Source organism: Narcine bancroftii, chromosome 11 (genome assembly GCF_036971445.1).
Source record: "Narcine bancroftii isolate sNarBan1 chromosome 11, sNarBan1.hap1, whole genome shotgun sequence".
NCBI lineage: Eukaryota > Metazoa > Chordata > Chondrichthyes > Torpediniformes > Narcinidae > Narcine > Narcine bancroftii.
In genome coordinates, this window is record NC_091479.1 from 12,811,841 (window position 1) to 12,829,959 (window position 18,119).

At 45.9% G+C, this 18,119-nt stretch overlaps 1 protein-coding gene across 28 annotated transcripts in view; it reads left to right on the forward strand.

The window, feature by feature from the left end:
- The window catches only part of LOC138745528 (CUGBP Elav-like family member 4), a 692,803-nt gene that overhangs the window by 19,537 nt on the left and 655,147 nt on the right, over positions 1-18,119 (forward strand). The window lies entirely within an intron of this gene.

The window sequence follows — 18,119 nt, forward strand, 5'->3', positions numbered from 1 at the left end:
CCGCACTGGGGGGGCCTGATGTCACCGGTGTGTCACGTGGGTCCCCAAGCGCGGGCTTCTGAGCCTGGTGCTGAGGTCGGGAGGAAACCCCCGACAGCGCCATTTTGGCTGGCTTCCCCGCCGCGTGTGACAAGTGGGGCTGGTTCACCTGCCTAATGGCGTACTACCACACAGCCCCCCCAGAACTGGCACCAATGTCCTTTTTTGCCGGACGGCCTTGCTTCTTGGGTTGGGCCACAACCAGTTCGGTGGGGTCGAGGTGGGCTGGCTTTAACCTCTCCACTGTAAATTGTTCCCTCTTACCACTGATGTCCAGTGTGAAAGTGGATCCTGAACGCTGGATGACTTTGTACGGCCCTTCGTATGGTCTTTGTAGAGGTACTGTGGATGGGCGCCGCCTGATTTAAAAACTTGCTCTGTGGAGTACAGCTCACTGGGGACGCAAGAGGCCCATGTGCCATGTCTGGGTGGTGGTGGGGATGTGAAGGAGTCCAACTGGGCCCGGAGGTGTGAAAGTAGACTGTGTGGTGACTGCTGGGGTTGAGATTTGTTGACAAACTCACCTGGTCAGACTAGTGGTGCACCCTAGACCAGCTCAGCTGATGACGCCTGTAGGTTTTGGGTGTCGAGCAGATGCACAGGAACACCTAAGGCAGCTCGTCCATCCAGTCGGGGCCGGTGAGGTGGCAGTGCAATTGCTCAACTAGCCCATTGGCCTGTGGGTGATTGGCTGTGGTGTGATGTAGCTCGATCCCCAGCCTGTTGGCGAGCTGTGCCCAGAGTGCAGAGGTGAACTGGGTGCCTTGATCACTGGTGAGATGATTTGGGTCGCCGAACCAGGCAACCCAACCATTCAAAAGCGCTCTGGAGCAGGAGTCTGTGCAGGCATCGGGATCACCTCGGGCCAATGAGTGGTGCATTCTACGACTGTAAAGGTAATGGTTACCTTGAGAAATGGGTAAGGGTCCGATAATATCCACATATATGTGGCTGAACCGTTCCCAGATGTGTTTGAAATCTTGTATGGGCGCTCTGGTGTGCCTGTGCAGCTTGGAAAGCTGGCAATGGGTGCAGGTTCTGCTCCAGTCCGCAATCTGCTTCAGAAGCCTGTTCCAGATGAAACATTCTGCCACCATACGGACTGAGGACCTGATTGAAATGTGGGAAAGGTCATGGATATGATGGAAGACTTGCCTGCGCCACTGCTGGGGAACCTCTGGTCACGGGGTGCTCATGGAGACATCGCACAAGATGGTGCCCTCACCGTGAGAAGTTAGGAGGTCCTGGAACTGCAGGCCCGTGATGGCAGTCCTGAAGGCCCGTGTCTCCTCATTGGACTTCTAGTCCCAGGCGAGCTGGTCGAAATAGAGGCTGTGTGTCAGCGTGCAAATGGCCGGTCTTGAGTGCGTCAGCAACCACGTTGTCTTTCCCCGCCTTGTGCCAAATGTCGGTGAACTTCGACACGGAGAGGTGGCGCTGTTGGCGGGCCGACCAGGGATCTCTTGCCATAGCAAGCCCCTGAGTGAGGGGATTGTGGTCGGTAAAAATGGTGAAAGGCCTCCCCTCCAAGAAATGGCAGAAATGATGCACTGCCAGGTACATGCCCAGCAACTCATGATTGAAAGCGCTATACTTGCGCTCTGGAGGGCGAAGAAGTCGGCTAAAGAATGCCAGTGGTTTCCACTGTCCATTCACCTGCTGCTCCAGGATGGCGTCGATGGCAGAGGCATCGAAGGAGAGCGCCATATGCAGGTCAGTGTGTGTGGATGAGCAGGGTAGCCTTCGCGAGGGCATCTTTTGTGGCTTTGTATGCCCTGCTGGCCTCTGGAGTCAGGTGAGTGACTTGTTTTTGGCCGTGATGAGGGCAAAGAGCAGCTGCATGAAGCGGTTATAGAAATTGACCATACCTGCAAACTCCTGAGCCCCTTGAGGTTTTCCAGGCGTAAGAACTCCCTGATTGCAGCTACCTTCGTAGCGGCAGGTGTGGCTCCTTTGGCCATGATGGTATGGCCCAGGAACTGCATGGACTCTTTCCTGAACTGGCACTTGGCTGGATTGATCGTTAGGCTGAAGTCGGCCAGTCTGGAGAAGAGGGTGCACAGGTGAGACGTTTTGTGCCCAGTCTCTGCTCCCGACAAAGATGTCATCCAGGTAAATTAATATGAAATTCAAATCCCTGTCCACCATGTCCATAAGGCGCTGGAAGGTTTGGGCAGCGTTCGTGAGCCCAAACAGCAAATCTCAACCCCAGCAGTCACCACACAGTCTACTTCCACGCCTCCGGGCCCAGTTGGAATTTGAACAAGCCGAAGGGGGTTATGATGGCCGTTCTGGGTCTGTCCTCTGGGTGCACTGGGATTTGGTGATGCACGCGCACCAGGTCGACCTTGTAGAATACCCTTTCGCCGTGCAGGTTTGGTCGTAAAGTCCTGGATATGAGGGATTGGGTGATGGTCAGGTACTGTCGCATTAAGCCGTCGATAATCTCTGCAGGGGTACCAGCTGCCGGAGGCTTTCGGGACCAGATGGAGTGATGAGGCCCAAGGACTGTTGGAGCATCGAATGATCCCCAGCTCCTGCAGATACAAAAAATCTTCCTTCGCTATCTGGAGCTTATCCGGCGGGAGCTGACGTGGACCTGCGGGCCTTGGGTGGGGATGTTATGAAACACCCCGTGGCGTGGTGAGGTGGTGGAGAACTGTGGCTTGAGGAGGGACGGGTACTAGTCTAGGATGGTCCCGTACTTCCGCGGGTGGGTGCTGAATGAGGTGCAGCACTTGTTTGGCAGTGGCCTGGTCCAGGGCGGCGACCGCATGGTAAAACTTGGTCGAATCCGAAGAAATCTGGCGGAGGTGAAACTGAGCCTCTGCGTGGCTGAACCAAGTCTCCGGCTCCTGAACCCAGAAGTCAGGAAGCTTGATGGCTACAGTGTTGATCAAAGGGTCATTCATATTGTGTTCAAAGACATTTGAACCTGTCGGGGTCACCAATTGTAATGGTGGCTACACTGCCAACTGAAGGATCGTACAGCCAGACAGGTTGAATTCAGTGAGCAAAAATCTGATTTATTGCAGGCTGCCTGGCTGGACTTGTACTCTCAGCCCGGACTGGCTGAGAACTGCACTGGGGTGCCCTGATGTCACTGGGCCGTCATGTGGGTCACCAAGCGCGGGCTTCTGAGCCTGGTGCTGAGGTCGGGAGGAAACCCCCGACGGTGCCATTTTGGCCGGCTGCCCTGCTGCGTGCATGACAAGCGGGGCCGGTTCGCCTGCCTAATGGCCTACTGCCTCAATGTCTGCATTCACTCAACAGGAGGTGTGAGCAGATGGGATTCAAAGCTTAGCAACCACTTCACGCGATAAACAAACCTCTTCTGCAAAGTGCTGAACACGGCTTTGATCCACCCTGTCCTGTTCTTCCGTCACCACGCTTTTGGAAAGCAAGTAACTGACGTCAAGCGCATTAAATTACAATGCAGTTCACACTGTGACTGCAGTTGTCAACTTCAGCTCAGCAAATAGCCTGCTTAGGCTCCCTGTTTTTCATTGTATAATTTAATTTTTTTTGTCTTGAATTCACAGAACTGCCTCCCAACATCTCTCTTGCACACAACCACTCTCAACTGTGATTAATAGCCACACTGAGGAAATGATTGTAAACAAGGGTGTAGGCCGGTTCAGAAAGATATTAAAGATGGATAACTTGATAATTTGTCAGTTTACAACAATAACTAAACCAAAGGTGAATGAGAAGATCAGATTCTGCTCAGTCTGTTTTGACAATCGTATAGCTTGTTGCCAAACCTGGCTGGCATACATCTCGTGGCTTGTAGGTCAGGATTAATTTGAATCCCTCTGTGTTTGAAGCTTGACATCTGAAAACTGGGAACCAAGTTGACATGAATGTGGAAACTCTTTGGATTTGCTTGGTGACAACTGCAGGGAGATGCAGGAACTTGGGAGAACTTCCTGCAGTGTGCATCCTCAGAACCAGCCCCTCAATGGGGGAATTGTACATGCACCAATTACAGTGGGCAGCCTATAAATATCCTGGCACCGAGTGCTAGCAAATGCAGAAGGGGAAGAAAGTGAGTGAGCACAGAAATGCTTTAGGAACTCTTAAGATCTTGCAGCCTCCACAGGAGGAGAAAAGATTGGTGCTAAACTGGATGTAGTTCCTGAATTATTTGAATTTGCTGCTCTGCTCCTCTGAAGAGGGAAAGGGGATGAATGCTTTTTGTTTCTCTCTGTATTTCCTCTCGAGAGTTGAAGATTTGATCACTGATAATTAATGATGAGGAGGAGCTTGGATTAATTACAGCAGACGTGGTCAGGACTTGAGCAATTTGTAAAACATCACAGATGAAGTTGGAAAGTTAACCATGCAAAATTCAAGCAGACTTGTTTTTAAAAAGTCGCCCCAGCACATGTCATTTTCTTTCAGGCTTTGCTGAAGAATAGATATCGTTTCAGTTGGTTGGTTGCACCAGATGTTCTGGAAAGGCCGTCCGTCCACAGAGACCCAGTTGATTTCATCTTGACAATTGAAATGAACTGCTTTAATTCCATTTACCTGTTGCTCAGTAAAGTATTCTGACCTCTGGAGTTTGCATGTTGCAACCAACCAACCTTGGTTGGTCCAATAAACCAATGCAATTAAATGAGCGTATGTTGTAAATGAATGTGACCTTGTCTATATGCATGTATCGTGGGCAGTACTTGCGGCATCTGTGACCTGGATTCCACCTTGATCAGCTTGGACTTTGCACTCTCTGGCTTCGTTTCCTCGCACATCTAAACTATGCTGGTGTGAAGCTCGGGTGGTGTAGCTGAGTGATAGGAGAATTGGAGGGCATTTAATCCAGTGCTGTCTAACGAGCTTGTATGTTCTCCTCATATCTACGTGGGTTTCCTTGGTGATCTCTGGTTTCCTTCCAGCTGCGTGGGGGGGGGGGGGAATTGTAGGTTAATTGGGGTATTTGGGCAGCATGGGGCTCGGCTGGAAGGGGCCGTCTATCCAAATTTGGACATCACATTGAATCTGGCACTATCTGCATATTCTCTCTCTCTCTGGGGGTTTTTAAAGGGTGCTCAGAATTCTTCCCACCCTTCAAAAATGTACAAATTAGAGCAGCGTAGACTGCGGGGGTTGGGGGGGGGGGGAAAGAAAGAGACCAGAAGGGTCTGTTACTGCTGTTTGTCTAAATCTAAAAAAGAATCAAAATTAATAGCCATGTGAGAATGGGTTGCAGTGAAATAAATATAGGATCTGGTAGTAACTCTTGAGGCTGAAGAGTCCTTTGTCGTCAAGGAATATAAAATCCTATGATCTTTGCACTCTGTCTAAATGATGCAGAACAATGTCACTAGCGTTGATCCTCTGCCATACTAACCATCTTCAAATATAATTCTTGAGGATGGGCTGGTGTCCACTTGCTAACAATTCCCTTCTGAATCTCAAATGTGAGTCTTGCATACAACAGCAAAGCTATAAACAGAGGTTCTGACCTTGATGGATCAGAATTAGCCTTATCCAAAAAATAGGTGAGAATGTCAATATTTGAATGCACTGTGGCGAGGCTTGTAACCCACGTGGCGGGGAAGCTGGCCAAAATGGCGCCGTCAGGGGGGGTCCTTCCAGCACGGGGCCCAGAAAGCCATGCTGGGGGAACCATGTGACACCCGGTTGACGTCAGCGCCCTCCAGCGCGGTTCTCAGCCAGGTCCGGACTGGGAGTATAAGTGCAGCCCAGCTGCCTGCAATAAACCACTCTGCTCACTGAGCTCAACCCGTCTGGTGGTGTGTGTGGTATTGTCGGAGCAGTGGAGCTGCCGCTGCAGTACAACCTTCAATGTGGTAGAGGGTCAAACAGATTTTGGTCCGTGGATATATTGGCCACAGAAGGTTTATCACGGAGCAGTTAAACGTCAAGGACAAAGAAACAAATTAAGTCTTGATCTTTATTTCTGAAAGGCTAGAAAGAGTAAACCAGAAAGTTGCGTATAAATTTTTATCAAACCCTAGATCACACCTATACTCAAATTTATTGTCATCTGATTGCACAAGTATAATCTGATGAAACCCAGACACAGTTTGCATACTGACAAACAATACAAATACAGGACAAGTATCCATACATGCTAATAAATAAATTGTTTCATGACTTGAGTCTCGGATGGTAAATGTGAGCAGCTCCTTTTTTATCGTTGCCCGTGGGAAGAAGCTGTTCCTCGGCCTGGTGGTTCTGGCTCTGATCCTCCTGGATCTCTTCCCCAACAGGAGCAGTGGCAAGATGCCGCATGCGGGGTGGAAGGGGTCCTCAACGATTTTGTGTGCCCACTTCAGTCAATGATTCGGAAGATTAGAATCTCCCTCCACTTCATGGAAGTAGTGATCTTCTCTGCCACTCCTCTGGTCCTGTGGATTGACCTCCAATCCATTTCTCTGCAGCAACTGTGATGCAGCCGGCCAGGACGCTCTCAATGAAGCACCTGTGGAAGGTTGACATGATGGTGGCCAAACCTTTAATTTTGGATACTTTCGCTTCCTTTTTCATCTCACATTTTGTTCTTTTGATTTTTTTTTGTGTACCAGAGGACAATGTCTCCAATAACAAATTCTCTCATTTTGAGATGAAGAAAATAGTTGCATGTAGAATCGATTTGAATCCTGCATTACATCTGAGATTACAATTTATTGTACATTGAAACAAAACATGGAAAATAGGTGCAGGAGAAGGCCATTTGGCCTTTCAAGTCTATACCGCCATTCACTATAATCATGGCTGATCATTTAGTCAGTACCCAGTACCTGCTTTCTCTCCATACTTCCTGATCCCCTTAGCCACAAGGGCCAAATCGAACTCCTTAAATATGGATAAGGTCTGATAATATCACTTAATTAAAAAAAAATTCTGCATCCAATCTTTCCTGTGAATGCTCAGAAGTGTGCATCAAACAGTCAATTCCTTCACTGTTGAGTCTGTTTTAATTGGTGGTTAATTGGAACCTCCAAGAGATCTTGCTGGCCATGGGTATTGATTAGTGTAGCTGGGTGTAAAGAGCCATTAGACGTGGCAGATTGTTGGTCTGTAGAAACCTCTAATGCATCCTTTCAGCAAAGCTAATTACCATGAAAGTATCTGATAATTGAAAACTCTAAAAGTTGCCTTTTTCATGCTGTACATCTTCACAGAAGACTTGGGTTCAAACTAATCAAAAGACCAGAATTTAAAAAAAAACGACATTTGGTCGTATTAACCTGATCTCTTTTTGTCTTCAACCCAAATGTATGTTGCTTCTCTTGGAATGCCAGTTTATTCACAGGTTAAGTGGGCAATTAATTGCAGGTTGAGTTTTCTGTTACTAGTCTCCTTCCCAATGTATCGGCTCAAGTATTGGGGCTTCTGTTCGAGAAGGAAATGGACAATCGACATACACCCATTGCTTTTTCAATATACCCTTGAAGAAATGGCGCACTCCGAGGTGTTACCTGCCTACAACTTTCAAGGAATGAATTCGATCCTACGAACATTTGGTGACCATTTCAGCTTCACTCTAAATTGTTCTACTCATGAACATTAAATCAATGAAAATCAAAATGCTGGAATTCTAAAATAGAAATGTAAAATGCTGGAAGTATTTTAAGGGTCTGCCCATATCTGGAGGGAAGAGGGACTGAGTGGAAGTTTCATCTCCCAAGGGTTTTTAGAACATTGGGTTGTCTGTCTTCACCTTCCGACAAAGACTCCCTGACCTGCTGAATGTTTCTGGCATTCTCCATTGCAAGCTTAAATTGAGACCTCCAAGGATGTTGGCACTTGCTGTTGCTGACCCAGTCTGTCGCTGAACATAAGTCTCCATTGTGGTCTGGTTGAGGAGCAGTGGAGTTCCTCCTCCAAAAAAAAGTTATAACCCAAATCTTCTTCTTTGGCTTGGCTTCGCGGACGAAGATTTATGGAGGGGGTAAAAAGTCCACGTCAGCTGCAGGCTCGTTTGTGGCTGACAAGTCCGATGCGGGACAGGCAGACACGGTTGCAGGGGAAAATTGGTTGGTTGGGTGTTGGGTTTTTCCTCCTTTGCCTTTTGTCAGTGAGGTGGGCTCTGCGGTCTTCTTCAAAGGAGGTTGCTGCCCGCCAAACTGTGAGGCGCCAAGATGCACGGTTTGAGGCGTTTTCCTTCACCAAATGAAGCCATAATCACATTGGCTGAGGGAGTTTGCTGTGTAAATTGGCATCCAAATTTCCAATTATTGCAATTGCAGCAGTAAAACTTTTTTGGCATGCTCTTAGATCAAGAAAGTCTGTATATAAATACAATTTTATTTAACATTGGAAAAATAGCACTGTCTGCAATCTGGAATTGTAATGGAAATTTTAAATGGTAACAGGCCCTTCCAGCCTATGCCTGCCCAATTACACCCAAGTGACCCATAACACAGTTTAAGGATGGGAGGAAACCGGAGCAGCTGAAGGAAACCCACGCAGACGCAGGTAGAACATACAAACTCCTTACTGGTTTAGAACCTAGGTTGGTGGTGATGTAATAGCGCTGCCCCAGGAGTCAACATATCAGATGACCTCTCCTAGAGCCAACCTATCAAGACAATTATAATAAAGGCAAAATGTTGCTTCTGCTTTTTAAGCCAGAACTTCTCAACTCCTCCCCGGCCCCCCACACACTACAGAGCTCCTATGGACTCACGGTGACAGCACTGGATCGAGATGGTCTGTGTGCTTAAATTAGCAATTTACAGGTCACTTGGCCATCCTGCTTTACTGCAAGTTTAAGAGTGCTGTGATTAGTGTAGTAGTTAGTTTGTCTCTCTTGTGGTGCCAGCGACCCGGGTTTGAATCCAGTAAGGAGTTTGTATGTTCTCCCCAAGTCTGCATGGGTTTCCTCCAGGTGCTCTCGATTCCTCCATCGTTCCAAAGAGTGTGGGGTTAATGGGTCACATGGATGTGTTTGGGCTGTGTGCACTGGATGGGCCTGTTACTGTGCTACATCTCTAAATGAAGTTATGCCTGAAGCGACCCTCTGATCCAACTTTTGTCAAGTCATTAACGTGACACTGCCATGCCAATGACATCATCACCTGTGCAAAACATGAGAGGAAAATGACTTTTGCATGAAGGCCAATTGGAGCTGAAGTGCAGTAATGTCCAATGAGAAACTGGAGCTTTAGATGATATTTTATAAAGACAAGGTGAGTGAAACACTCATAACTTTGACCACAAGCATTAAATGTTACTCTGTACTCATGGAGTTTTAATGCCGATGTTATTGATAGTCCTTCCATCGAATGTTAAAGATGGTTACCAGTTTGCATGTTAAATGCCTTAAATATATCTGGATTTGTATTGGGGAAAAATTGAAACACATCACAAACGAATATCTCACCTGGCCTTCCAAGTGGCTATTAGATCAAAGTCGCTAAATTGAGTTTTAGCCTTGTAGGGATATTGATATATGAAAGATGGGCTGACAAGAAACACTTTTAGTTATAACTAACTACAGGGATATTAAAAAATAATATAATTCTGCTGGAATGTGGGAAATATTTATAGGCAGTCATTTTGGTGTCTTCCCCCCCCCCCCCCCAATCTGATGGTTTCACCTGGTATGGTCTGCAACCCCTAGTGACTCAAGTGGACCTATATAAACTTAACAATATAACCCTTCCCTAACTCGCACCCATAATCCTCTATTTCTCTAGGATCTATGTGCCTGTCCAAGAGTCCTCTAGGTGTTCCTCTTGCAGAGTTTTTAATAAAAAAAAAACAAAAATTACCTGTCTCCTTGGAACTTTCCTCCCTTCTTCCCTGGGGAGAAACTGTGCTGGCTGTCCACACAAGATCTGGTTTGGCACTGAGTGGAAGGGATGCAGGGCCCTGTTTCTGTGCTATAATGTCCAATGGAAAGGGTGCAGGTTTCCAGTCCTGTTCTTCAACTGAGTGTTGCAGCAGACTTGCAAGTAAATCTTGTTTAAATGTTCTTTTAAATTTGGACACCTAGTTGATTCTTCTCTGGAATAGACCCACCAGGTACCAGCACTGAGTGGCAACGAATTGGCTGCCTTGAGTGAATCAACAGTCATGTAGTAAGCCAGAAAACAGACTTTTGTTTTCCGCATCAGTAACCCAAATGAGGTTTTATTAACGAAAACGGATTTTTTTTTGTGGTCACCATTCACCGATGCTGATTGATTTTTTAAAAATTTGCTTTCTGAATTCAGAAAGAGCCATGTTGGGATTTCAATTCAGTGTCTCAGGATTAATTGCCCAGGCATGTGGATTAGCAGTCCAATAATATTATCTCCACAATACCTTACCCAGTTATCATTTATAGTGGGAAGTTTCTGGTAGAAAGGCATCCAAAATCCAAATCCATTTGGGATTTCAATTAAAATATATTTGTGGATTTCTTGTTAAGAATGGATATGTACCTGATTCTAAAAATTTTTTAGCTGGCTGTGGATAAATCTATTCTTCTTTCTTTGGCTTGGCTTCGCGGACGAAGATTTATGGAGGGGGTAAAAAGTCCACGTCAGCTGCAGGCTCGTTTGTGGCTGACCAGTCCGATGCGGGACAGGCAGACACGATTGCAGCGGTTGCAAGGGAAAATTGGTTGGTTGGGGTTGGGTGTTGGGTTTTTCCTCCTTTGCCTTTTGTCAGTGAGGTGGGCTCTGCGGTCTTCTTCAAAGGAGGCTGCTGCCCGCCAAACTGTGAGGCGCCAAGATGCACGGTTTGAGGCGTTATCAGCCCACTGGCGGTGGTCAATGTGGCAGGCACCAAGAGATTTCTTTAGGCAGTCCTTGTACCTTTTCTTTGGTGCACCTCTGTCACGGTGGCCAGTGGAGAGCTCGCCATATAATACGATCTTGGGAAGGCGATGGTCCTCCATTCTGGAGACGTGACCCATCCAGCGCAGCTGGATCTTCAGCAGCGTGGACTCGATGCTGTCGACCTCTGCCATCTCGAGTACCTCGACGTTAGGGGTGTGAGCGCTCCAATGGATGTTGAGGATGGAGCGGAGACAACGCTGGTGGAAGCGTTCTAGGAGCCGTAGGTGGTGCCGGTAGAGGACCCATGATTCGGAGCCGAACAGGAGTGTGGGTATGACAACGGCTCTGTATATGCTTATCTTTGTGAGGTTTTTCAGTTGGTTGTTTTTCCAGACTCTTTTGTGTAGTCTTCCAAAGGCGCTATTTGCCTTGGCGAGTCTGTTGTCTATCTCGTTGTCGATCCTTGCATCTGATGAAATGGTGCAGCCGAGATAGGTAAACTGGTTGACCGTTTTGAGTTTTGTGTGCCCGATGGAGATGTGGGGGGGCTGGTAGTCATGGTGGGGAGCTGGCTGATGGAGGACCTCAGTTTTCTTCAGGCTGACTTCCAGGCCAAACATTTTGGCAGTTTCCGCAAAGCAGGACGTCAAGCGCTGAAGAGCTGGCTCTGAATGGGCAACTAAAGCGGCATCGTCTGCAAAGAGTAGTTCACGGACAAGTTTCTCTTGTGTCTTGGGTTTCTCTTGTGTCTATATATATAAAAATTAAATTAATACATTTTTTTAAATTTAAAGTTTTCTGGAAAGTCAATACAATCAGTATTATAACTTTTTCCTCCCAGCAAATTAATTCATTGCCACTAGAAGGGATTCTCACTGATTTTTGGGAGGCCTCTTCAGATGATGATCCCCTCGAAAAGGAGAGAGATTTTAAACCAGTGGTTCTCAACCTTATTCTTTCCATTCACAGTATTCCCTAGGCCATCGGTGCTCTGTGATTAGTAAGGGATTGTTTAAGGTGGGAAGAAAAAGGGTTGAAAAACCACTGTTTTAATCGTCCCTCATTGACTCGTTATGTGCACAGTTTCAGAACTCCAAAGGACATGGACCAATGACAGTTTTTCTCAAGTAAAATATTTCAGTAACAATTGGGTCGAGAGCAGTGATTCTCAACCTTCCCACTCGCATCCCACCTTAAGCAATCCCTCACTAATCACAGAGCACCGATGGCCTAGGGATTACTTAAAGTGGGATGTGAGTGGAAAGAAAACAGTTGAGAACCACTGATCTAAGCAGTGCACTTTGCAGTGAATGATATTCACTGGTAGTGTGTTGTACTGATGGCTGGCTCCGCCCCCATCTACCCATATATAAACCTGCCTAAACCTGGAGCCCCTCTGAAGACCACTGTACGACCCTACCCTCAGTTTTCAGCAAATTATGTTCTCCCTCCAGTCATGAGCTTTTATTCATGCAACACACCCTCTGTGTTTGAGACTGTTACACAGGATCCTGTCCCTTCACCAGGGTCCAGTGGCAGCAAGACCCTAGACTCTGCTCTCCTCCCCACCCCATGCCTGTGCGTTGGCTGCTCTGAATTTCAGAATGGTGTAAAATGTTACGCAGAGAGAGAGAGAGTGGCTTCATTGGTGGGCTTTGCCAACTATGGGAGCATGCATGAAGTGAAACCAACTTGAGAGAGGCAAGCCCAGCTGCAGTGGAGGAGTAGCTGGTAAGAGGTCACAGAGCCTTGAGAGTTTGACAAGACAGCTGTACAAACTTGTACCAAATACATAAAGCACATTGGATACACGAAAAGACTGCTGTTAAAGAGTGACAAAGTATAGTATATATGATCGGAGCAAATACTGCTTAGTTCCAATGAATTCTGACTGGAGATGTTCTGCTGGGATTAGGTAGATATGATGGATCAATTCCTGTATCCCTATAGAGCCTACTGATTAAATACTTGCATCAGTTCTGGATCTCAGCTTAGACATTCAATTGTTGAATTCTTTCTAAACAGTTCTGTCTCCCCACCTTTCTCTGTTGTTCCTCTCAAGTTGTTCTAACAACTCCTATTTCGGAACCTGTGTGCATTCTCAAGAAACGAATTGTAGACATTGAATTGCTCATGAATATAGGCTGCTTTGAAGGGGAAAGGGGAAAATTGGGATAGCAAAGGATTTACAAAGCAACAGTGGGAAAGTCTATGGAGAATGCTTGTGAATGGCGTGAAATAATAGCTTGGGAATTTGTCTATTGGCCTGACATATTAGGGATGGGCAGACCGTCGAGCTTGGCTGGTAAATAAAGATGTGGTTAGTCTGGTGGTAAACTTGTCTCCTACCCATACATTGTGGAGAGTTTGAGCTACCAGTGCCTTTGTTTCACTTTATCAGATAGGTGGGGTGAACTTTGTAGATTTGTGATGGGAAATGTCCTCTCCAGGTGCCTCTGTCAAGACCCCTAAGATTTTCTATGTATCAATAAAGCCAGATCTACTGACCCACGTTTTGGGGAATACAAGCATTCCTTGTCCAACATTGTCACACGAGTTGTCGCACCCCTGTACAGAGGTCTAGCCAACAGATGAAACGGTATGGTTGCTGTCGATCAGTGGCTTTCAAACTGCCCCCAAGCTCACATTCCACCTTAAGTAATTCCCTATGTTAGAAGTGCTCTGTGATCAGTAAGGGATTGCTTAAGAAGGAATGAGTTTGGGGGGACAGTTTGAAAACCACTGCTGTAGAGCATCCGGTCAGAGGTCAATCTACAGGGGCCACAAGAGTGGCAGAGAGGCTCACTGGGGTCTCTCTCTCCCCATTGATGGCATTTACTGGCCTCACTGTCTAAGGGCTCCCAAAATTCGTGAGGATCCCTACCAGCCCACACAGCATCTTCCCGCTTCTTCCATTGGGAAAGAGATCCAGGAGGATCAGTGCCAGCACCACCAGGCTGAGGAGCAGCTTCTTCCCGCGGCCAGTGAGAACGCTGACCCACCAAAGGAACTGCTCCAATACGCTCTTTGAGGCTCAATTATTTACTTAACAATAATATTTAATATTTGTATACAAGTACTATGTATATGTCATTTGTCTGTGTTCGCTGTGTGCTGCACAGACAACCAGGGAATGTGGTTTTGTCAGGTTGCACTTGTACAATCAGATGGTAAATTAACTTGAACACAAACTTGTATGTTTGTTTTATTTTTCACATTATACCCTGTGTTAGTGAGAAAGATTGGTTGCAGAAGAATCGAATGGGTTAACTTGAACATACAGCTGTTTAATGTAAGCAAGGGATCTGAGCCGCAATGAATGGTGCATATTAATTCTGTTGCCTTGAGTTGTGAGGGGGTAGCGTCTCCATCAGGCCCTCATTTCAATCACAGGATTTAAATTTAGACATGCCACAAGGTAGCAGCCCCTTATGGCTCATGAGCCCAAGCTATCTAATTGACCGACTCCCACTCCCCCATGCATTTGAAGTGTGGGAGGAACCCAGAGCACCAGGATGAAACCCAAGCAGACACGGGGCGAACGTATAAACTCTTAACAGACAGCGTGGGATTATAACCCTGTTCCTGATCACTGACGCTGAAACGGCTATGCTAACCATACCGTCCTTGTGTAGAATGTTTCACTTAACCTACAAGCCCATTTCAATAGATACATAGATTGTTATTGAGACAATACTTGGCCATTCCAAGCAGTAAGACGGAGCTTTACAATGCCTGATCGTTCCACAGAACAACTTCTCAAAAGACTCTTCAATGGTCCTGAATGTAGATGATTGTAGTTTGAACCTTTATAAAGAATTGTAAAACCCCATTTGTGGCTGGGTATTAATAAAGGGGCAAGTTCCGTTCCAACTCCTCAAACCTCTGAATCTAGGGTGGAAGATTTTCAGGGGCATTATTTCATATTAAAGTCTCCATTTATATTGTGTCCATTTCATCAACTTTCAAAAAATGATCATCTCTGAGCTGAAACCTGAATTAAGACATGGAAATTAACATGTGAAGTAAAAACACCATGCTGGAGAAACTCAGCAGGTCAAACAGTATACATAACCAACGTTTCAGGCTTGAGCCTTTCAAGGTATGAGCAAAACCTGAAATTAATATTTGAAAGTTGCTATTAAGGATGCAATGGAAAGTTTAAATCAGGGACATGGTAATTAGGGACACTGTCTTTTCACTGATTGAAGTCGTCCGATTCTTTGTGCATTACAAGGATTTCCGGGATCTACAACTGAAGCTTTAATAAAGTGCATTTCTCAATTCTATCCAATTTTATTTTGAGCATAATGTAAGCAAGTGATCTGAGCCACAATGAATGGTGCATATTAATTCTGTTGCCTTGAGTTGAGGGGCAGCATCTTCATCAGGCCCTCATTTCAATGTACGGAATTATCATTAACTTGCAATGCGCAATGCATGTTAATTTGGCTTCCTCAAAAACAGTTCTTGCAACGCTGCCATTATAATTAACCTTGGCCTCCATTTCCCCACCCACCCCCTCTGCTTTACCCATATTTCACTTGATTTGTAAATGGTTTATTCATTTTTCATCTATGAATAATTTATAGAATCTCTATCACTAGTGGATTAAAGTTTTTTGTTACTAGAGTTGGCAGTACTCCTGTAAATCTGATCATGCATTCTAGTTTCCACGTGTCCATCTTTCTCCTCCTCCAACATCTTGTTCCTTTCATTCCGCGTTTTTCATGTTCTCCCCAAGGACCACGTTGGGTGGGGGGGTCGGGGGTGAGGGGGCTCCTTTTTGGTTTCCACCCACCTCCTCAAAAGACGCAGGTTACTAGATTAATGGTCCACTGGAGATTGCCATTGGTGGCGGCTGAGGGGTAAAAATCCAGGATGTGGAGAGTTGAAGAGAATGTGGGGAGGATTGGTGTTTAAAAGCAAAATGGGTGCTTGACTTCGACACATTGAGGATTTTGCTTCCTGAACACTTTCTTCTTTCTTTGGCTTGGCTTCGCGGACGAAGATTTATGGAGGGGGTAAAAAGTCCACGTCAGCTGCAGGCTCGCTTGTGGCTGACCAGTCCAATGCGGGACAGGCAGACACGGTTGCAGGGGAAAATTGGTTGGTTGGGGTTGGGTGTTGGGTTTTTCCTCCTTTGCCTTTTGTCAGTGAGGTGGGCTCTGCGGTCTTCTTCAAAGGAGGTTGCTGCCCGCCGAACTGTGAGGCGCCAAGATGCACGGTTTGAGGCGTTATCAGCCCACTGGCGGTGGGCTTTAATGGATGCATGACAGCTCACTATTAAAAATGACCTTAATATTTTCATATTGTGTACCATTTTTTAGATGTGACCTAATTAGCAAACTACATCCAGTTGATTGGCAACACGTATCAAGCACACAAAACCATGAAGTACAATATAATCACTGAAAATTCATTTTCTGCATTTGCACATGGACTTTTCTCCTGCCAATCTTGGTGCCGTCAGAATTGGTCTTCGTGAACAAGGCTCAAAGTTTACTGTTGTACAGCAGAGTGCAAAGAAAAACTGCAGCGTGCAGGACTTGGGAGAACTTGTACATGAATCGCAAAATGTTGGGTTGCAGGCAAATGAATGTTGGCCTTCATCACGAGGAATTGAATTCAAGAGCAGGGAGGTCACATGCGACTGTGCAAGGTACTGGTGAGGCCGGATCTAGAGCACTGTGTACAGTTCTGGTCTCCACACTTGAAGGATATACTGACCTTGGAGGCGATCCAGAGGAGGTTGATCCTGGAGATGAACGAGGAGAAAGGAGATCTTCTAGAAACATAAAATTATGAAAAGAATAGGCAAGATAGAGTGTGGAACATTGTTCTTGCTGGTAGGTGAGCCCAAAACTAGGGAGATGGCCTCAAGATTCAGGATGGAGATAAGGTAAAACAAAAAAAAAATATTCCCAGAGAATAGTGAATTTGAGGAAATCTCTGCCTAGGGAAGCATATTTAAGGTTCAGTTTAACAGATTTTTACATTTATAAAGAAAGAATTCAGGGATATGGGGTGGGGGGGGAGGCAGATAGGTGGAGTTGAGTCAATAAAATCATATTAGCCATGATCTCATTGAATGGCGGACCAGGCTCGATGGGCAGGATGGCCAACTCCTATTTCTTGTGTTTTTGTATAAATCACCATGCCTATGTTCTATGATCAAAAAATGAATTGTACTTGGTGGTTTTGTACGCTTAAAGTAGGCAAAATATGACCGGAAACCACAAACATGGGTGATTTTATTGAAAAGGGTACATGATGAATTTGAAGTTGATTTTCGTGATCAACAGCCCGAAAGTGTTCATGAATCAAAATGTTGATTGTCCAGTGTAATTATGAAGTTGGTTATAAATGTGGTTCAGTACATCTGATCTTCCTTAGATACAGCTAGCCTCGCACGAGGGTCAGCACGCCTCTCAATTCTCCCAACATTCAGCCAACCAGTCCCATTTTAACTCCTGCCCCCCCCAACCCCCCACCCAATCTTCATTGTCCAGTGTTATCAGAGAAAAACAGCATCTGTAAGGAAGTAAGGTTTTTTTTCCCCCAAATTTGACTTCAGCGGGAAGAAAAATAATTTGTTCAACAAAACATCCAGGTTTACTTCAACTGAAAGTTGCATTGAAAAGGATTATCCCGAAAGACCAAGACTAGCAAAGGTTATTTTTGAGATTTATTTGCAAACTGGAAGAAATAATTTTTTTAAATGTTATGAAATTGGGGAAAATGACGTTGCTTGGGATGAGATAATTATTTGCCTGGGAAGATGTCCGTTGAATGATAAGAAACAGGTGGAAGTGATGGGAGGCAGGTCAGCTTTGCAGTCCAGTGTTTTCAGTCTGCCTTAACTCGCTGTGGTGATGAGGATATGTGAATACATGACTGTCAATGGGGAGCTGGCCCGTCCACCATTGGTGTTCACTCCCTGGTCTCGCCTTGTGACCTGGAAGGAAGGTCGACCTCCCTCAACCTGTCCTCAGTCGAGCACTTGGAATTGGGCCACTTGCAAGTCTAAAGTTCCTCTCTCTACGGCTTTGGAATTATTGATAGAGCCTATCACTGGCGTTGACCAACCTTTGTCTTTGTGCTGTGAGGAACTGAGGGGTCTCTGATGAGCTCCACAAAGAGTTGAAGGGGAAAGGGTTGTGAACTGGACCAACACTGACAGGATGTCATTGCAAGCTCCCTTTTTTTGTCTCCACACCCCTGTCAATCCTGATGTGCACGTCAGTACAGGGAATGAAATTGACGCTGGTGTAATTAGTATTGTTTTCGACATTTGATCTGCAAGTGGTAAACATCAGAATCCACATTAGATCACAT